Source organism: Pelophylax lessonae (genome assembly GCF_965119305.1).
Source record: "Pelophylax lessonae genome assembly, chromosome: 6".
In the NCBI taxonomy this organism is placed as follows: Eukaryota; Metazoa; Chordata; class Amphibia; order Anura; family Ranidae; genus Pelophylax; species Pelophylax lessonae.
In genome coordinates, this window is record NC_138773.1 from 153,161,933 (window position 1) to 153,182,589 (window position 20,657).

Consider the following 20,657-nt stretch of genomic DNA (forward strand, 5'->3'; position numbering starts at 1 on the left):
AGTCCTGATCCCCTGCCACCCAAACTAACATCCTTTTTTGCTGACAATTTGGAATCCGCAGAGGTGGGGGTGGTGTGGGATGCGGCTAAGGCATTCATGGGAGGTCAGTTTATACGTACGGTTAATGCCATTAAAACGGACACCAGGCAATGGGAGAATACTGTGTTGGATGCAGTGACTAGAGTGGAGGAAACTTATGTTAGGGACCCGTCAGATGATACTCAGAGGTCGTGGCTGGCTGCCCAATCTATGGCCAAGTCGGTCTCGATTCAAAAGGCTGAAAACAAGCGCTTATTCTTGCAGCAGAGGTATTTTTAGAAGGGAGAAAACACGGGTCATATGTTGGCCATGCTGGTTCGCTCGCAGCAGCCTGCGGCATTTATACCCCAGATTAAGGATCCTCGGGGGGTGCTCTGGCACGCCACGGCTGACATACGGAGAGTACTTGGGAAGTTTTATGCTGATCTTTACTCCTCTAAGATCTCGGCTGACTCACGAGAAATTGCCGATTTTTTTGGCTTCCTGCGATTTGCCTTCTCTGTCTGCCTGGGACGTGGCTGTGCTTGGGGCCCCCCTTACGGAAAATTAACTTTATGCGGCCTTGAAATCTACTAAGCCTGGTAAATCTCCGGGGGCTAATGGTATCCCGTCGGAGGTTTACAGCCGATACGCTGAACAGTTGGTGCCCGTGCTGCTGCGGGTATATAACGAAGCCTTCCGTATTGGCCGCTGTTAGGAATGCTTCCTGAGCACACTGATGTGCTGTCATGAATCTGCAATCTAAAGGGTTAACCTAGAGCAGACTAATTGCAGTAATTGGCAAACAGGCTGCCTTATTTAAACAGCTCAGAAGCACTGTGTCTTTGCTGACTTGTCTGCAGCTCTTCCTGTGTTCCTGAAGCCTGCTTCCTGTTACCTGTTTGATATCCGTTTTGACCTTTGGCTTGTTCCTGACCTTGTTGACCTGCTGCCTGTCCTAACCCCCGGCTTGTTTGACCATTCTCTCGGATCTCCCTTGTCTGCTTATCTGCCTTCGGATCATGACCAGCTTCTCCCTTGGTGGGGCGACCCTGAGGACTGCGACCTGGTATCCACACGCAGCAAAATCCATCCTCACCACTAGAGGCTCTGGTGAAAACCGGTGGATACTTAGATTCCGCACCTCAGGTTAGCCTGTGTCACTTACCTTGGGGGTTCCCGTCTAAGCACCGCCCTCTGGCACATGTGGGGCCTTCCTCTGCCATCAGGCTACCTCTTGTATCCCTAACAGCCACCTTCCTGCCTCTATGTCCAAAGCTATAGTTGTTTTCCTGCTGAAGCCCGGCAAGGATCCGCTTTTGGCGGATTCCTAAAGGCCCATATCTCTACTCACAACGGATGTTAAAATTCTAGCTAAGATACTGGCCACTAGGCTGTCCTCTGTTGTCCAGGGGGTTGTCCATAGGGATCAATCGGGGTTTATCCTGACCAAATCGACGGCACTTAATCTCCGCCGACTATTTCTGAACCTTCAGATCCCAGTAGACAACCCTGGGAACCGGGCAGTCTTTTCGCTAGATGCCGCTAAGGCATTCGATAGTGTTGAATGGGTGTACCTATGGGAAGTTCTCAAACGCATTGGTGTGGGAGAGAACTTTCTGAACTGGGTGCGGGTACTGTACCCCCATGGCCAGACTGAGGGTGAAAGGGGAGCTTTCTGGACCCTTCTGTTTGCACAGGGTGACTAGACAGGGCTGCCCACTATCTCCATTGCTGTTTGCCATGGCACTGGAGACCTTAGCGGCGCGGATTCGGTCCTCCCCTGACATAGTGGGGTTCAGAAGGGGCTCCCATGCAGACGTTATCTCACTCTATGCGGATGACACACTGCTCTACCTAGGTGATACAGGGGAATCCTTGCGGGCGGTAATGTCCCTTATTGACTATTTTGGGTCCCTGTCGGGATTTTCCATAAATTGGGATAAATCAGTTTTAATGCCCCTTGATCCCATAACTCAGCCTCTTCCGGACTGTGCATCCACAGTGCGAGTGGTTGACTGCTTCAAATATTTGGGGATCCAGGTGTCTCCTGATCCTACCCAGTATATCACACTGAACCTCGTACCTCTGCTGCAAAGTTCCCTTGTCGGTGGCTGGGTGAGTCAATCTAATTAAGATGGTGTGGGCTCCTCAACTTCTTTATGTCTTGCACAACTCCCCAATCTGGATACCCAGGAAATGGTTGTATAGGATTGACTCCCAGTTCCGAGAACTGATCTGGTGCTAAAAAGTGGCTAGGATTAAATTGGCTACCCTGCAGATGGGCAAGGATAGTGGTGGCTTGGCAGTCCCCAACCCCAGAGTATATTTTCTAGCCTTCCAGGTTCAGCATATGGGGGGATGGGGTCTTTTGGATCCATTCGTTCCTATTGGGTCCCTACTGACTCGCCTCACCCTGTCCTTGTACACCTTGAAGCGGGGTTCTCCAATATGGGGACTCGGTTACCCACACTCGCCTTGATTCGCATGGTGTGGCACTGTGTCAAGGGGATGTTGCAGATCACGGGTTACCTTCCTCAGACTCCGATTAGGCATAATCGCAACTTTTCGGAACTGTTTCGTCTAGAGGGCGTGGAGATGTGGGAGGCCCATGGTGTATATTTTATAGCACAATTGTTCAGAGCTGGGGTACTGAAATATATTCAAGACTTACAGAGGGAGTTTGATGTTCCTAGGCACTGTTTCTTTCGCTACCTACAATTGAGACACGCGATGATGGCCCAGGCAGGCTTGGCTTCTTTGACACCCGACACTCACTGCCTGTTGGGTGAGGTGTTTCGGGTCTCGGACAAGAAGGGTATGATCTCACAGGTTTATGTCCTTCTGTTGGGATCCGTGCAGGACCCCTCTTCCCTCCCTGCTCGTGCGGGGTGGGAGGGGGGATCTTGGACCCATAGATGGGCAGACGTGGGATCTTTGCCTCTCATCAATCATCGATTTTGGATCGCCTCCAGGGTGCTGAGCAGGGGCCAGTGGATAACACAGGTCAATGCCTCTTTAATCAGGGAAAAGCCATACCAGCATCGAAATGCTCACAAGAAATTTGCCCCGTTATGGCAACCTTGGTTGGATGACCCGGCCTTGGCTCCCCCCAGTTGGTTATGGATCGGCTGCTCATTGGATAGGGTAGCATTTCTTGAGAAGGTCTAGCGTGCAGAGTCCTCCCTTCCTTTCCCCCTCCCCCCAACCTTTAAATTTTCTGCCACTGTTTTCCTTTTTTCCCTTCCCTTCTCCTTTGCACTTAGTACTTCAGGTGGGTTTTTGCTACTTTACGGAGGTGTGTGCTATATTGCTAGATGTTCATGGTCCTATTACTATTGGGAGGAAATAACTGTATGTTTTTATTTATCCTTCTCTTATGCACAGGGGCACATGCTCAGGTTTGTTTACTTGGCTGTAATTTTCACCTGAATGCAATGGTTTATGGATGACGTTTTCCTGTACTGTTGCTGTTATATCCTTTATATATTTGTATTTTTCCGAACACTGGTTCTGTAACTGATTATGTCTACCGTTCATGTTATTTATTCAGTGTACTGTTTATACTCAATAAATATTAAAAAAAATTCAGACCTTTGGTGATTAAATGCAAAAAAATAAATGCTTTTTAGACACTTGGAGACCAAAATAGAGTCATTTTGACCCAAACAAGTGTTTCAGGCGGTTGGTGACCAAATACAGTTATTTTGACTAAAAGGGGCTTTTTAGACACTTGGAGACCAAAATAGAGTCATTTTGACCAAAAAAATGTTTTCAGATCACTGGTTACGAAATGCAATTATCTTGTCTAAAACCGGCTTTTTAAGACTCTTAAAGAAAAAAATACAGTCATTTTGGCTAAAAAAGTTTTTCAGACCTTTGGTGACCAAATGCAGTTATTTTGACTAAAAAAGGCTTTTTAGACACTTGGAGACCAAAATAGAGTCATTTTGAGCCAAACAAATGTTTCAGGCGATTGGTTACCAAATGCAATTATCTTGTCAAAAACCGGCTTTTTAAGACCCTAATAGACCAAAATACAATAATTTTGACTACATTTTTTTTTCAGACCTTTGGTGAAAATAACTGCATTTGTTCACCAAAGGTCTGAAAACCTTTTTAAGCCAAAATGACTATATTTTTGTATTTAAGAGTCTTAAAACACCGCTTCTAGACAAAGTAAAGTACTCTTGGTAACCAATGGCCTGAAAAAATGTTTTTGGTCAAAATGACTCTATTTAGGTCTCCAAGTGTCCAAAAAGCCCTTTTTAGTCAAAATAACTACGTTTGGTCACCAAAGGTCTGAAAAACTTTTTTAGCCAAAATGACTGTATTTTAGTCTTTTGGAGTCTTAAAAAGCCGGTTTTAGACAAGATAATCGCATTTCGTATGCAGTGATCTGAAAACATTTTTTTAGTCAAAGTGACTCTATTTTGGTCTCCAAGTGTGTCTAAAAAGCCCCTTTGAGTCAAAATAACTGTATTTGGTCAAAAATGATTGTATTTTCGTCTATTAGAGTCTTAAAAAGCCGGTTTTGGACAAGATAATTGCATTTGGTAACCAATCGCCTGAAACATTTGTTTGGGTCAAAATGACTATTTTGGTCTCCAAGTGTCTAAAAAGCCTATTTTAGTCAAAATAAATGCATTTGTTCACCATAGGTCTGAAAACCTTTTTTTAGCCAAAATGACTGTATTTTTGTCTTTTAGAGGCTTAAAAAGCCGGTTTTAGACAAGATAATTGCATTTTGTAACCAGTGATCTGAAAACATTTTTTTGGTCAAAATGATTCTATTTTGGTCTCCAAGTGTCTAAAAAGCCTTTTTTAGTCAAAATAACTGCATTTGGTCACCAAAGGTCTGAAAATCTTTTTTAGCCAAAATGACTGTATTTTTGTCTTTTAGAGTCTTAAAACACTGCTTTTAGACAAGATAAACTACATTTGGTAACCAATGGCCTGAAAAAATGTTTTTGGTCAAAATGACTCTATTTAGGTCTCCAAGTGTCCAAAAAGCCCTTTTTAGTCAAAATAACTACGTTTGGTCACCAAAGGTCTGAAAAACTTTTGTAGCCAAAATGACTATATTTTTGTCTTTTAGAGTCTTAAAAAGCCGGTTTTAGACAAGATAATTGCATTTCGTTACCAGTGATCTGAAAAATTTTTTTCGTTAAAATGACTCTATTTTGGTCTCCATGTGTCTAAAAATCCCTTTTTAGTCAAAATAACTGCATTTGGTCACCGAAGGTTTGAAAAAAAATCTAGTAAAATGATTGTATTTTCGTCTATTAGAGTCTTAAAAAGCCGGTTTTGGACAAGATAATTGCATTTGGTAACCAATCGCCTGAAACATTTGTTTGGGTCAAAATGACTCTATTTTGGTCTCCAAGTGTCTAAAAAGCCTTTTTTTGTCAAAATAACTATATTTGGTCACCAAAGGTCTGAAATAAAAAATTAGTCAAAATGACTGTATTTTCATCTATTAGAGTCTTAAAAAGCCGGTTTTTGACAAGATAATTGCATTTGGTCACCAAAGGTCTGAAAAACTTTTTTGCCAAAATGACTGTATTTTTGTCTTTTAGAGTCTTAAAACACTGCTTTTAGACAAGATAAACTACATTTGGTAACCAATGGCCTGAAAAAATGTTTTTGGTCAAAATGACTCTATTTAGGTCTCCAAGTGTCCAAAAAGCCCTTTTTAGTCAAAATAACTACGTTTGGTCACCAAAGGTCTAAAAAACTTTTTTAGCCAAAATGACTGTATTTTTGTATTTTAGAGTCTTAAAAAGCCGGTTTTAGACAAGATAATTGCATTTCGTTACCAGTGATCTGAAAAAATGTTTTTGGTCAAAATGACTCTATTTAGGTCTCCAAGTGTCTAAAAAGCCATTTTTGATTTAAGTTTGTTGGGCACCCGGAGGTTGCCCTTAAGGGGGGGGGGTAATGTTAGGAATGCTTCCTGAGCACACTGATGTGCTGTCATGAATCTGCAATCTAAAGGGTTAACCTAGAGCAGACTAATTGCAGTAATTGGCAAAGAGGCTGCCTTATTTAAACAGCTCAGAAGCACTGTGTCTTTGCTGACTTGTCTGCAGCTCTTCCTGTGTTCCTGAAGCCTGCTTCCTGTTACCTGTTTGATATCCATTTTGACCTTTGGCTTGTTCCTGACCTTGTTAACCTGCTGCCCGTCCTGACCCCCGGCTTGTTTGACCATTCTCTCAGATCTCCCTTGTCTGCTTATCTGCCTTCGGATCTTGACCGGCTTCTCCCTTGGTGGGGTGACCCTGAGGACTGCGACCTGGTATCCACACGCAGCAAAATCCATCCTCACCACTAGAGGCTCTGGTGAAAACCGGTGGATACTTAGATTCCGCACCTCAGGTTAGCCTGTGTCACTTACCTTGGGGGTTCCCGTCTAAGCACCGCCCTCTGGCACACGTGGGGCCTTCCTCTGCCATCAGGCTACCTCTTGTATCCCTAACAGCCACCTTCCTGCCTCTATGTCCGAAGCTATAGTTGTTTTCCTGCTGAGACCTGGCAAGGACCCGCTTTTGGCGGATTCCTAAAGGCCCATATCTCTACTCACAACGGATGTTAAAATTCTAGCTAAGATACTGGCCACTAGGCTGTCCTCTGTTGTCCAGGGGGTTGTCCATAGGGATCAATCGGGGTTTATCCTGACCAGATCGATGGCACTTAATCTCCACCGACTATTTCTGAACCTTCAGATCCCAGTAGACAACCCTGGGAACCGGGCAGTCTTTTCGCTAGATGCCGCTAAGGCATTCGATAGTGTTGAATGGGTGTACCTATGGGAAGTTCTCAAACGCATTGTTGTAGGAGAGAACTTTCTGAACTGGGTGCGGGTACTGTACGCTGCCCCCACGGCCAGACTGAGGGTGAAAGGGGAGCTTTCTGGACCCTTCTGTTTGCACAGGGGGACTAGACAGGGCTGCCCACTATCTCCATTGCTGTTTGCCATGGCACTGGAGACCTTAGCGGCGCGGATTCGGTCCTCCCCTGACATAGTGGGGTTCAGAAGGGGCTCCCATGCAGACGTTATCTCACTCTATGCGGATGACACACTGCTCTACCTAGGTGATACAGGGGAATCCTTGCGGGCGGTAATGTCCCTTATTGACTATTTTGGGTCCCTGTCGGGATTTTCCATAAATTGGGATAAATCAGTTTTAATGCCCCTTGATCCCATAACTCAGCCTCTTCCGCACTGTGCATCCACAGTGCGAGTGGTTGACTGCTTCAAATATTTGGGGATCCAGGTGTCTCCTGATCCTACCCAGTATATCACACTGAACCTCGTACCTCTGCTGCAAAGTTCCCTTGTCGGTGGCTGGGCGAGTCAATCTAATTAAGATGGTGTGGGCTCCTCAACTTCTTTATGTCTTGCACAACTCCCCAATCTGGATACCCAGGAAATGGTTGTATAGGATTGACTCCCATTTCCGAGAACTGATCTGGTGCAAAAAAGTGGCTAGGATTAAATTGGCTACCCTTCAGATGGGCAAGGATAGTGGTGGCTTGGCAGTCCCCAACCCCAGAGTATATTTTCTAACCTTCCAGGTTCAGCATATGGGGGGCTGGGATCTTTTGGATCCATTCGTTCCTATTGGGTCCCTACTGACTCGCCTCACCCTGTCCTTGTACACCTTGAAGCGGGGTTCTCCAATATGGGGACTCGGTTACCCACACTCGCCTTGATTCGCATGGTGTGGCGCTGTGTCAAGGGGATGTTGCAGATCACGGGTTACATTCCTCAGGCTCCGATTTGGCATAATCGCAACTTTTCGGAACTGTTTCGTCTAGAGGGTGCGGAGATGTGGGAGGCCCATGGTGTATATTTTATAGCACAATTGTTCAGAGCTGGGGTACTGAAATATATTCAAGACTTACAATGGCCCAGGCAGGCTTGGCTTCTTTGACACCCGACACTCACTGCCTGTTGGGTGAGGTGTTTTGGGTCTCGGACAAGAAGGGTATGATCTCAAAGGTTTATGTCCTTCTGTTGGGATCCGTGCAGGACCCCTCTTCCCTCCCTGCTCGTGCGGGGTGGGAGGGGGGATCTTGGACCCATAGATGGGCAGACGTGGGATCTTTGCCTCTCATCAATCATCGATTTTGGATCGCCTCCAGGGTGCTGAGCAGGGGCCAGTGGATAACACAGGTCAATGCCTCTTTAATCAGGGAAAAGCCATACCAGCATCGAAATGTTCACAAGAAATTTGCCTCGTTATGGCAACCTTGTTTGGATGACCCGGCCTTGGCTCCCCCCAGTTGGTTATGGATCGGCTGCTCATTGGATAGGGTAGCATTTCTTGAGAAGGTCTAGCATGCAGAGTCCCCCCTTCCTTTCCCCCTCCCCCCAACCTTTAAATTTTCTGCCACTGTTTTCCTTTTTTCCCTTCCCTTCTCCTTTGCACTTAGTACTTCAGGTGGGTTTTTGCTACTTTACGGAGGTGTGTACTATATTGCTAGATGTTCATGGTCCTATTACTATTGGGAGGGAATAACTGTATGTTTTTATTTATCCTTCTCTTATGCACAGGGGCACATGCTCAGGTTTGTTTACTTGGCTGTAATTTTCACCTGAATGCAATGGTTTATGGATGACGTTTTCCTGTACTGTTGCTGTTATATCCTTTATATATTTGTATTTTGTATTTGTATTTGTAACACTGGTTCTGTAACTGATTATGTCTACCATTCATGTTATTTATTCAGTGTACTGTTTATACTCAATAAATATAAAAAAAATTCAGACCTTTGGTGATTAAATGCAAAAAAATAAATGCTTTTTAGACACTTGGAGACCAAAATAGAGTCATTTTGACCCAAACAAATGTTTCAGGCGGTTGGTTACCAAATGTAATTATCTTGTCCAAGACCGGCTTTTTAAGACTAATAGACGAAAATACAATCATTTTGACTAAATTTTTTTTCAGACCTTCGGTGACCAAATGCAGTTATTTTGACTAAAATGGGCTTTTTGGACACTTGGAGATCTAAATAGAGTCATTTTGACCAAAAACATTTTTTCAGGCCATTGGTTACCAAATGTAGTTTATCTTGTCTAAAAGCAGTGTTTTAAGACTCTAATAGACAAAAATACAGTCATTTTGGCTAAAAAAGTTTTTCAGACCTTTGGTGACCAAATGCAGTTATTTTGACTAAAAAAGGCTTTTTAGACACTTGGAGACCAAAATAGAATCATTTTGACCAAAAAAATGTTTTCAGATCACTGCATACGAAATGCAATTATCTTGTCTAAAACCGGCTTTTTAAGACTCTAAAAGACAAAAATACAGTCATTTTGGCTAAAAAAGTTTTTCAGACCTTTGGTGACCAAACGTAGTTATTTTGACTAAAAAGGGCTTTTTAGACACTTGGAGACCTAAATAGAGTCATTTTGACCAAAAACATTTTTTCAGGCCATTGGTTACCAAGAGTACTTTACCCTGTCTAAAAGCGGTGTTTTAAGACTCTAAAATACAAAAATATAGTCATTTTGGCTAAAAAAGGTTTTCAGACCTTTGGTGAACAAATGCATTTATTTTGACTAAAATAGGGTTTTTAGACACTTGGAGACCTAAATAGAGTCGTTTTGACCCAAACAAATGTTTCAGGCAATTGGTTACCAAATGCAATTATCTTGTCAAAAACCGGCTTTTTAAGACTCTAATACACGAAAATACAGTCATGTTGACTAATTTTTTATTTCAGACCTTTGGTGACCAAATATAGTTATTTTGACTAAAAAAGGCTTTTTAGACACTTGGAGACCTAAATAGAGTCATTTTGACCAAAAAGATGTTTTAAGATCACTGGTAACGAAATGCAATTATCTTGTCTAAAACCGGCTTTTTAAGACTCTAAAAGACAAAAATACAGTCATTTTGGCTAAAAAAGTCTTTCAGACCTTTGGTGACCAAATGCAGTAATTTTGACTAAAAAAGGCTTTTTAGACACTTGGAGACCAAAATAGAGTCATTTTGACCCAAACAAATGTTTCAGGCGATTGGTTACCAAATGCAATTATCTTGTCCAAAACCGGCTTTTTAAGACTCTAAAAGACAAAAATACAAATCATTTTGACTATTTTTTTTTTCAGTCCATCGGTGACCAAATGCAGTTATTTTGACTGAAAAGGGATTTTTAGACACATGGAGACCAAAATAGAGTCATTTTGACCAAAAAAATGTTTTCAGATCACTGGTAATGAAATGCAATTATCTTGTCTAAAACCGGCTTTTTAAGACTCTAAAAGACAAAAATACAGTCATTTTGGCTAAAAAAGTCTTTCAGACCTTTGGTGACCAAATGCAGTAATTTTGACTAAAAAAAGACTTTTTAGACACTTGGAGATCAAAATAGAGTCATTTTGACCCAAACAAATGTTTCAGGCGATTGGTTACCAAATGCAATTATCTTGTCCAAAACCGGCTTTTTAAGACTCTAATTAGACGAAAATACAATTATTTTGACTAAATTTGTTTTTCAGACCTTCGGTGACCAAATGCAGATATTTTGACAAAAAAAAGGGATTTTTAGACACATGGAGACCAAAATAGAGTCATTTTGACCAAAAAAATGTTTTCAGATCACTGGTAATGAAATGCAATTATCTTGTCTAAAACCGGCTTTTTAAGACTCTAAAAGACAAAAATACAGTCATTTTGGCTAAAAAAGTTTTTCAGACCTTTAGTGACCAAATGCAGTTATTTTGACTAAAAAAGGCTTTTTAGACACTTGGAGACCAAAATAGAGTCATTTTGATCAAAAAAATGTTTCCAGATCACTTTTAACGAAATGCAATTATCTTGTCTAAAACCGGCTTTTTAAGACTCTAAAATACAAAAATACAGTCATTTTGGCTAAAAAAGTTTTTCAGACCTTTGGTGACCAAACGTAGTTATTTTGACTAAAAAGGGCTTTTTGGACACTTGGAGACCTAAATAGAGTCATTTTGACCAAAAACATTTTTTCAGGCCATTTGTTACCAAATGTAGTTTATCTTGTCTAAAAGCAGTGTTTTAAGACTCTAAAAGACAAAAATACAGTCATTTTGGCTAAAAAAGTTTTTCAGACCTTTGGTGACCAAATGCAGTTATTTTGACCAAAAAGGCTTTTTAGACACTTGGAGACCAAAATAGAATCATTTTGATCGAAAAATGTTTTCAGATCACTGCATACGAAATGCAATTATCTTGTCTAAAACCGGCTTTTTAAGACTCTAAAAGACAAAAATACAGTCATTTTGACTAATTTTTTATTTCAGACCTTTGGTGACCAAATGCAGTTATTTTGACTAATAAAGGCTTTTTAGACACTTGAAGACCAAAATAGAGTCATTTTGACCCAAACAAATGTTTCAGGCGATTGGTTACCAAATGCAATTATCTTGTCAAAAACCGGCTTTTTAAGACTCTAATAGACGAAAATACAATCATTTAAACTACATTTTTTGTTTAAAACCTTTGGTGACCAAATACAGATATTTTGACCAAAGGGGTCTTTTAAGACACTTGGAGACCAAAATAGAGTCATTTTGACCAAAAAAATGTTTTCAGATCACTGGTAACGAAATGCAATTAACTTGTCTAAAACCGGCATTTTAAGACTAAAAGACAAAAATACAGTCATTTTGGTTAAAAAAAAGTTTTTCAGACCTTTGGTGACCAAACGTAGTTATTTTGACTAAAAAGGGCTTTTTGGACACTTGGAGACCTAAATAGAGTAATTTTGACCAAAAACATTTTTTCAGGCCATTGGTTACCAAATGTAGTTTATCTTGTCTAAAAGCAGTGTTTTAAGACTCTAAAAGACAAAAATACAGTCATTTTGGCTAAAAAAGTTTTTCAGACCTTTGGTGACCAAATGCAATTATCTTGTCAAAAACCGGCTTTTTAAGACTCTAATAGATGAAAATACAGTCATTTTGACTAATTTTTTTATTTCAGACCTTTGGTGACCAAATATAGTTATTTTGACTAAAAAAGGCTTTTTAGACACTTGGAGACCAAAATAGAGTCATTTTGACCCAAACAAATGTTTCAGGCGATTGGTTACCAAATGCAATTATCTTGTCCAAAACCGGCTTTATAAGACTCTAATAGACGAAAATACAATCATTTTGACTAGATTTTTTTTCAAACCTTCGGTGACCAAATGCAGTTATTTTGACTAAAAAGGGATTTTTAGACACATGGAGAACAAAATAGAGTCATTTTGACAAAAAAAAATTTTTCAGATCACTGGTAACGAAATGCAATTATCTTGTCTAAAACCGGCTTTTTAAGACTCTAAAAGACAAAAATACAGTCATTTTGGCTAAGAAAGTTTTTCAGACTTTTGGTGACCAAACGTAGTTATTTTGACTAAAAAGGGCTTTTTGGACACTTGGAGACCTAAATAAAGTCATTTTGACCAAAAACATTTTTTCAGGCCATTGGTTACCAAATGTAGTTTATCTTGTCTAAAAGCAGTGTTTTAAGACTCTAAAAGACAAAAATACAGTCATTTTGGCTAAAAAAGATTTTCAGACCTTTGGTGACCAAATGCAGTTATTTTGACTAAAAAAGGCTTTTTAGACACTTGGAGACCAAAATAGAATCATTTTGACCAAAAAAAAGTTTTCAGATCACTGCATACGAAATGGAATTAAATGGAATTAAAACCGCCTTTTTAAGACTCTAAAAGACAAAAATACAGTCATTTGGTCTAAAAAAGTTTTTCAAACCTTTGGTGACCAAACAAAGTTATTTTGACTAAAAAGGGCTTTTTAGACACTTGGAGACCTAAATAGAGTCATTTTGACCAAAAACATTTTTTCAGGCCATTGCTTACCAAGAGTACTTTACTTTGTCTAAAAGCGGTGTTTTAAGACTCTAAAATACAAAAATATAGTCATTTTGGCTTAAAAAGGTTTTCAGACCTTTGGTGAACAAATGCAGTTATTTTCACCAAAGGTCTGAAAAAAAACATGTAGTCAAAATTATTGTATTTTCGTCTATTAGAGTCTTAAAAAGCCGGTTTTTGACAAGATAATTGCATTTGGTAACCAATCGCCTGAAACATTTGTTTGGCTCAAAATGACTCTATTTTGGTCTCCAAGTGTCTAAAAAGCCTTTTTTAGTCAAAATAACTGCATTTGGTCACCAAAGGTCTGAAAAACTTTTTTAGCCAAAATGACTGTATTTTTGTCTTTAAGAGTCTTAAAAAGCCGGTTTTAGACAAGATAATTGCATTTCGTAACCAGTGATCTGAAAACATTTTTTGGTCAAAATGACTCTATTTTGGTCTCCAAGTGTCTAAAAAGCCCCTTTTAGTCAAAATAACTGTATTTGGTCACCAAAGGTCTGAAAAAAATGTAGTTTAAATTATTGTATTTTCGTCTATTAGAGTCTTAAAAAGCCGGTTTTGGACAAGAAAATTGCATTTGGTAACCAATCGCATGAAACATTTGTTTGGGTCAAAATGACTTTATTTTGGTCTCCAAGTGTCTAAAAAGCTTATTTTAGTCAAAATAAAGGCATTTTGTCACTAAAGGTCTGAAAACCTTTTTTTAGCCAAAATGACTGTATTTTTGTCTTTTAGAGTCTTAAAACACCGCTTTTAGACAAGATAAACTACTCTTGGTAACCAATGGCCTGAAAAAATGTTTTTGGTCAAAATGACTCTATTTAGGTCTCCAAGTGTCTTAAAAGCCCTTTTTAGTCAAAATAACTACGTTTGGTCACACAAGGTCTGAAAAACTTTTTTTTAGCCAAAATGACTGTGTTTTTGTCTATTAGTCTTAAAAAGCTTGTTTTAGACAAGTTAATTGCATTTTGTTACCAGTGATCTAAAAACATTTTTTGGTCAAAATGACTCTATTTTGATCTCCAAGTGTCTAAAAAGCTTATTTTAGTCAAAATAAATGCATTTTTTCACCAAAGGTCTGAAAAACGTTTTTAGCCAAAATGACTGTATTTTTGTCTTTTAGAGTCTTAAAACACTTCTTTTAGACAAGATAATTGCATTTCGTTACCAGTGATCTGAAAAATTTTTTTGGTCAAAATGACTCTATTTTGGTCTCCATGTGTCTAAAAATCCCTTTTTAAACAAAATAACTGCATTTGGTCACCGAAGGTTTGAAAAAAAATTTAGTCAAAATGATTGTGTTTTCGTCTAATAGAGTCTTAAAAAGCCGGTTTTGGACAAGATAATTGCATTTGGTAACCAATGGCCTGAAAATATGTTTTTGGTCAAAATGACTCTATTTAGGTCTCCAAGTGTCCAAAAAGCCCGTTTTAGTCAAAATAACTACGTTTGGTCACCAAAGGTCTGAAAAACTTTTTTAGCCAAAATGACTGTATTTTAGTCTTTTAGAGTCTTAAAAAGCCGGTTTTAGACAAGATAATCGCATTTCGTATGCAGTGATCTGAAAACATTTTTTTGGTCAAAGTGACTCTATTTTGGTCTCCAAGTGTGTCTAAAAAGCCCCTTTTAGTCAAAATAACTGTATTTGGTCAAAAATTATTGTATTTTCGTCTATTAGAGTCTTAAAAAGCCGGTTTTGGACAAGATAATTGCATTTGGTAACCAATCGCCTGAAACATTTGTTTGGGTCAAAATGACTATTTTGGTCTCCAAGTGTCTAAAAAGCCTATTTTAGTCAAAATAAATGCATTTGTTCACCAAAGGTCTGAAAACCTTTTTTTAGCCAAAATGACTGTATTTTTGTCTTTTATAGTCTTAAAAAGCCGGTTTTAGACAAGATAATTGCATTTCGTAACCAGTGATCTGAAAACATTTTTTTGGTCAAAATGACTCTATTTTGGTCTCCAAGTGTCTAAAAAGCCCTTTTTAGTAAAAAAAACTGCATTTGGTCACCAAAGGTCTGAAATAAAAATTTAGTCAAAATGACTGTATTTTCGTCTATTAGAGTCTTAAAAAGCCGGTTTTGGACATGATAATTGCATTTGGTAACCAATCGCCTGAAACATTTGTTTGGGTCAAAATGACTCTATTTTGGTCTCCAAGTGTCTAAAAAGACTATTTTAGTCAAAATAAATGCATTTGGTCACCAAAGGTCTGAAAAACATTAGTTAAATTTAGTCAAAATTACTATTTTTGTCTTTTAGAGTCTTAAAACACTGCTTTTAGACAAGATAAACTACATTTGGTAACCAATAGCCTAAAAAAAATGTTTTTGGTCAAAATGACTCTATTTAGGTCTCCAAGTGTCTACAAAGCCCTTTTTAGTCAAAATAACTACGTTTGGTCACCAAAGGTCTGAAAAACTTTTTTAGCCAAAATGACTGTATTTTTGTATTTTAGAGTCTTAAAAAGCCGGTTTTAGACAAGATAATTGCATTTCGTTACCAGTGATCTGAAAACATTTTTTTGGTCAAAATGACTCAATTTTGTCTCCATGTGTCTAAAAAGCCCTTTTTAGTCAAAATAACTGCATTTGGTCAACAACCGCCTGAAACATTTGTTTGGGTCAAAATGACTCTATTTTGGTCTCCAAGTGTCTAAAAAGCATTTATTTTTTTGCATTTAATCACCAAAGGTCTGAATTTTTTTTAAATATTTATTGAGTATAAACAGTACACTGAATAAATAACATGAACGGTAGACATAATCAGTTACAGAACCAGTGTTTGGAAAAATACAAATATATAAAGGATATAACAGCAACAGTACAGGAAAACGTCATCCATAAACCATTGCATTCAGGTGAAAATTACAGCCAAGTAAACAAACCTGAGCATGTGCCCATGTGCATAAGAGAAGGATAAATAAAAACATACAGTTATTCCCTCCCAATAGTAATAGGAGCATGAACATCTAGCAATATAGCACACACCTCCGTAAAGTAGCAAAAACCCACCTGAAGTACTAAGTGCAAAGGAGAAGGGAAGGGAAAAAAGGAAAACTGTGGCAAAAAATTTAAAGGTTGGGGGAGGGGGAAAGGAAGGGAGGACTCTGCACGCTAGACCTTCTCAAGAAATGCTACCCTGTCCAATGAGCAGCCGATCCATAACCAACTGGGGGGAGCCAAGGCCGGGTCATCCAACCAAGGTTGCCATAACGGGGCAAATTTCTTGTGAGCATTTCGATGCTGGTATGGCTTTTCCCTGATTAAAGAGGCATTGACCTGTGTTATCCACTGGCCCCTGCTCGGCACCCTGGAGGCGATCCAAAATCGATGATTGATGAGAGGCAAAGATCCCACGTCTGCCCATCTATGGGTCCAAGATCCCCCTCCCACCCCGCACGAGCAGGGAGGGAAGAGGGGTCCTGCACGGATCCCAACAGAAGGACATAAACCTGTGAGATCATACCCTTCTTGTCCGAGACCCGAAACACCTCACCCAACAGGCAGTGAGTGTCGGGTGTCAAAGAAGCCAAGCCTGCCTGGGCCATCATCGCGTGTCTCAATTGTAGGTAGCGAAAGAAACAGTGCCTAGGAACATCAAACTCCCTCTGTAAGTCTTGAATATATTTCAGTACCCCAGCTCTGAACAAGTGTGCTATAAAATATACACCATGTGCCTCCCACATCTCCGCGCCCTCTAGACGAAACAGTTCCGAAAAGTTGCGATTATGCCAAATCGGAGTCTGAGGAAGGTAACCCGTGATCTGCAACATCCCCTTGAAACAGTGCCACACCATGCGAATCAAGGCAAGTGTGGGTAACAGAGTCCCCATATTGGAGAACCCCGCTTCAAGGTGTACAAGGACAGGGTGAGGCGAGTCAGTAGGGACCCAATAGGAACGAATGGATCCAAAAGACCCCATCCCCCATATGCTGAACCTGGAAGGCTAGAAAATATATTCTGGGGTTGGGGACTGCCAAGCCACCACTATCCTTGTCCATCTGCAGGGTAGCCAATTTAATCCTAGCCACTTTTTAGCACCAAATCAGTTCTCTGAACTGGGAGTCAATCCTATGCAACCATTTCCTGGGTATCCAGATTGGGGAGTTGTGCAAGACATAAAGAAGTTGAGGAGCCCACACCATCTTAATTAGATTGACTCGCCCAGCCACCGACAAGGGAACTTTGCAGCAGAGGTACGAGGTTCAGTGTGATATACTGGGTAGGATCAGGAGACACCTGGATCCCCAAATATTTGAAGCAGTCAACCACTCGCACTGTGGATGCACAGTCCGGAAGAGGCTGAGTTATGGGATCAAGGGGCATTAAAACTGATTTATCCCAATTTATGGAAAATCCCGACAGGGACCCAAAATAGTCAATAAGGGACATTACCGCCCGCAAGGATTCCCCTGTATCACCTAGGTAGAGCAGTGTGTCATCCGCATAGAGTGAGATAACGTCTGCATGGGAGCCCCTTCTGAACCCCACTATGTCAGGGGAGGACCGAATCCACGCCGCTAAGGTCTCCAGTGCCATGGCAAACAGCAATGGAGATAGTGGGCAGCCCTGTCTAGTCCCCCTGTGCAAACAGAAGGGTCCAGAAAGCTCCCCTTTCACCCTCAGTCTGGCCATGGGGGCAGCGTACAGTACCCGCACCCAGTTCAGAAAGTTCTCTCCCACACCAATGCGTTTGAGAACTTCCCTATACAGGCCGACACTTATTTCTGAATCCTGTGAATGCCTAATGTACCTTCAGCCTCCAAATACTACATACTTAGCTGTCAGGTAAACCCATGTGAGCTAATTTTTGGGGCCTATACATGCCGACACTTACTTCTGTATACTGTGTGAATGCCTAATGTACCTCTAAACAAAACGATTCGGGATGCTCATAATTGTCTGTTATGTTCAGCGGAAAGACCTTCTCTTTGCCACAAGTTCTGGTCCTGTCCCTATATCACGACATTCTGGGACCAGGTACTGACCTTCAAGTGACGAAGTGGCACATACCCAAAGACCCTATATTGCTCCTGTTCGGTTACTGGGACAAACGCCTCCAAAAGTGGTCTAGCACCCCTGCCTCGCCACATCCTCTGTGGATCCTGACCTGTTTACTGGTGGCCAGAAGGACAATCCTAACTAATTGGATCTCCACGACTCCCCCCTTAGTTTCCCGGGTATGATCAGAGCTTTCCACACTTCTTTCCATTGACCGCCTCAACAGGTTTTTTTCAGCCCCATCCTCAGGGAAATCATTTCTACAGAAATGGGACAATTACATCAAGTACTCCTTCCCCAAATCCGACCCCTCTATGGATCAATATACATTTACGTTCCAGGACTCGCCCAAGAACTCTTCCCCACTCTCACATTCCCCATTAGTTTCCATGCTCTTTTGACCCTGAACCCCCCGCCCTGCCCTTCCCCAGTTCAGGTTACCCATACTATGAGTGACCTAATTTGCATAATGTCTGTATTTAATTGTACCTTTTCTGTTGTTGATACTCAAGTGTTATATTGCAAAATTTTAAATAAAAAAAAAAAGGAAAAGCCAAAAGCCTTACAGCACCTGGTATTCCCAGGCGGTCTCCAATCCAGGTACTAACCAGGCCCGACCCTGCTTAGCTTCCGAGATCAGACGAGATAGGTCACGTTCAGGGTGATGTGGCCATAGGCGATCACCCCTGCCACCCTCGACCCCTTTGAACTTGGCCATGGCAAGATGGCACCTCAGGAGAAACAAAAAGAAAGCCAACGAATAAAGGAAAAGCCAAAAGCCTACAGCACCTGGTATTCCCAGGCGGTTTCCCATCCAGATTCTAACCAGGCACGACCCTGCTTAGCTTCTGAGATCAGACGAGATTGGGCGCGTTCAGAGTTATGTGGCCATAGGCGATCACCACTGCCACCCTCGACCCCTTTGAACTTGGCCATGGCAAGATGGCACCTCAGGAGAAACAAAAAGAAAGCCAACGAATAAAGGAAAAGCCAAAAGCCTACAGCACCTGGTATTCCCAGGCAGTTTCCCATCCAGCTGCTAACCAGGCCCGACCCTGCTTATCTTCTGAGATCAAATGAGATCGGGCACTTTCAGGGTGATGTCGCCGTAGGCGATCACAAATGCCACCCTCGACCCCTTTAAACTTGGCCATGGCAAGATGGCACCTCAGGAGAAACAAAAAGAAAGCCAACGAATAAAGGAAAAGCCAAAAGCCTACAGCACCTGGTATTCCCAGGCGGTCTCCCATCCAGGTACTAACCAGGCCCAACCCTGCTTAGCTTCCGAGATTAGACAAGATCAGGTGCGTTGAGGGTGATGTGGCCGTAGGCGATCACCACTGCCACCCTCGACCCCTTTGAACTTGGCCATGGCAAGATGGCACCTCAAGTTATTCGTTGGCTTTCTTTTTGTTTCTCCTGTGTGAATGCCTAATTTACCTCTAGCCATCAAATACACTATGTTCTTTGCTGTCAGTTAAACCCATGTGAGCTAATTTTTGGGGCCTATATAGGCTGACACTTACTTCTGTATCCTGTGAAAGCCTAATTTACCTCCAGCCATCAAATACTACGTTCTGTGCTGTCAGTTAAACCCATGTGAGCTAATGTTTGGGGCCTATAAAGGCCGACACTTACTTCTGTCTACTGTGAATGCCTAATGTACCACCAGAATACTACATTCTTAGCTGTCAGGGCTCCAATGGGCTCCAATGGCCTGAAAAATTGTTTTTGGTCAAAATGACTCTATTTTTGTCTCCAAGTGTCTAAAAAGCCTTCTTTAGTCAAAATAACTGCATTTAGTCACCAAAGGTCTGACAACATTTTTTAGTCAAAATGACTGTATTTTTGTCTTTTAGAGTCTTTAAAAGCCGGTTTTAGACAAGATAACTGCATTTGGTCTCCAATGGTCTGAATTTTTTTTTGTCAAAATGAATGTATTTAGTATTCTGTGGCTGAAGGTACATTAGGCATTCACAGGATACAGAAGTAAGTGTCGGCCATAAAAGTCCCCAAAAATTAGCCTGACAGCTAAGAACGTAGTATTTGGTGGCTGAAGGTACATTAGGCATTCACAGGGTACAGAAGTAAGTGATGGCCTTTATCGGCCCCAAAAATTAGCCATGGGTTGAACTGACAGCTAAGAACGTAGTATTCTGTGGCTGAAGATGAGTGTCAGGTAAACCCATGTGGGCTAATTTCTGGGGCCTTTTATGGCCGACACTTATCCTGTGAATGCCTAATAGAGTCTTAAAAAGCCGGTTTTAGACAAGATAATTGCATTTCGTAACCAGTTATCTGAAAAAAATTTTTGGTCAAAATGACTCTATTTCTGGTCTCCAAGTGTCTAAAAAGCCCTTTTTAGTCAAAATAACTGCATTTGGTCACCAAAGGTCTGAAAACCTTTTTTTAGCCAATATGACGGTATTTCTGTCTTTTAGAGTCTTAAAACACTGCTTTTAGACAAGATAAACTACATTTGGTAACCAATGGCCTGAAAAAATGTTTTTGGTCAAAATGACTCTATTTAGGTCTCCAAGTGCCTAAAAAGCCCCTTTTAGTCAAAATAACTGCATTTGGTCACCAAAGGTCTGAAAAAAAAATTTAGTCAAAATGATTGTATTTTCGTCTATTAGAGTCTTAAAAAGCCGGTTTTGGACAAGATAATTGCATTTGGTACCAAATCACCTGAAACATTTGTTTGGGTCAAAATGACTCTATTTTGGTCTCCAAGTGTCTAAAAAGCTTATTTTAGTCAAA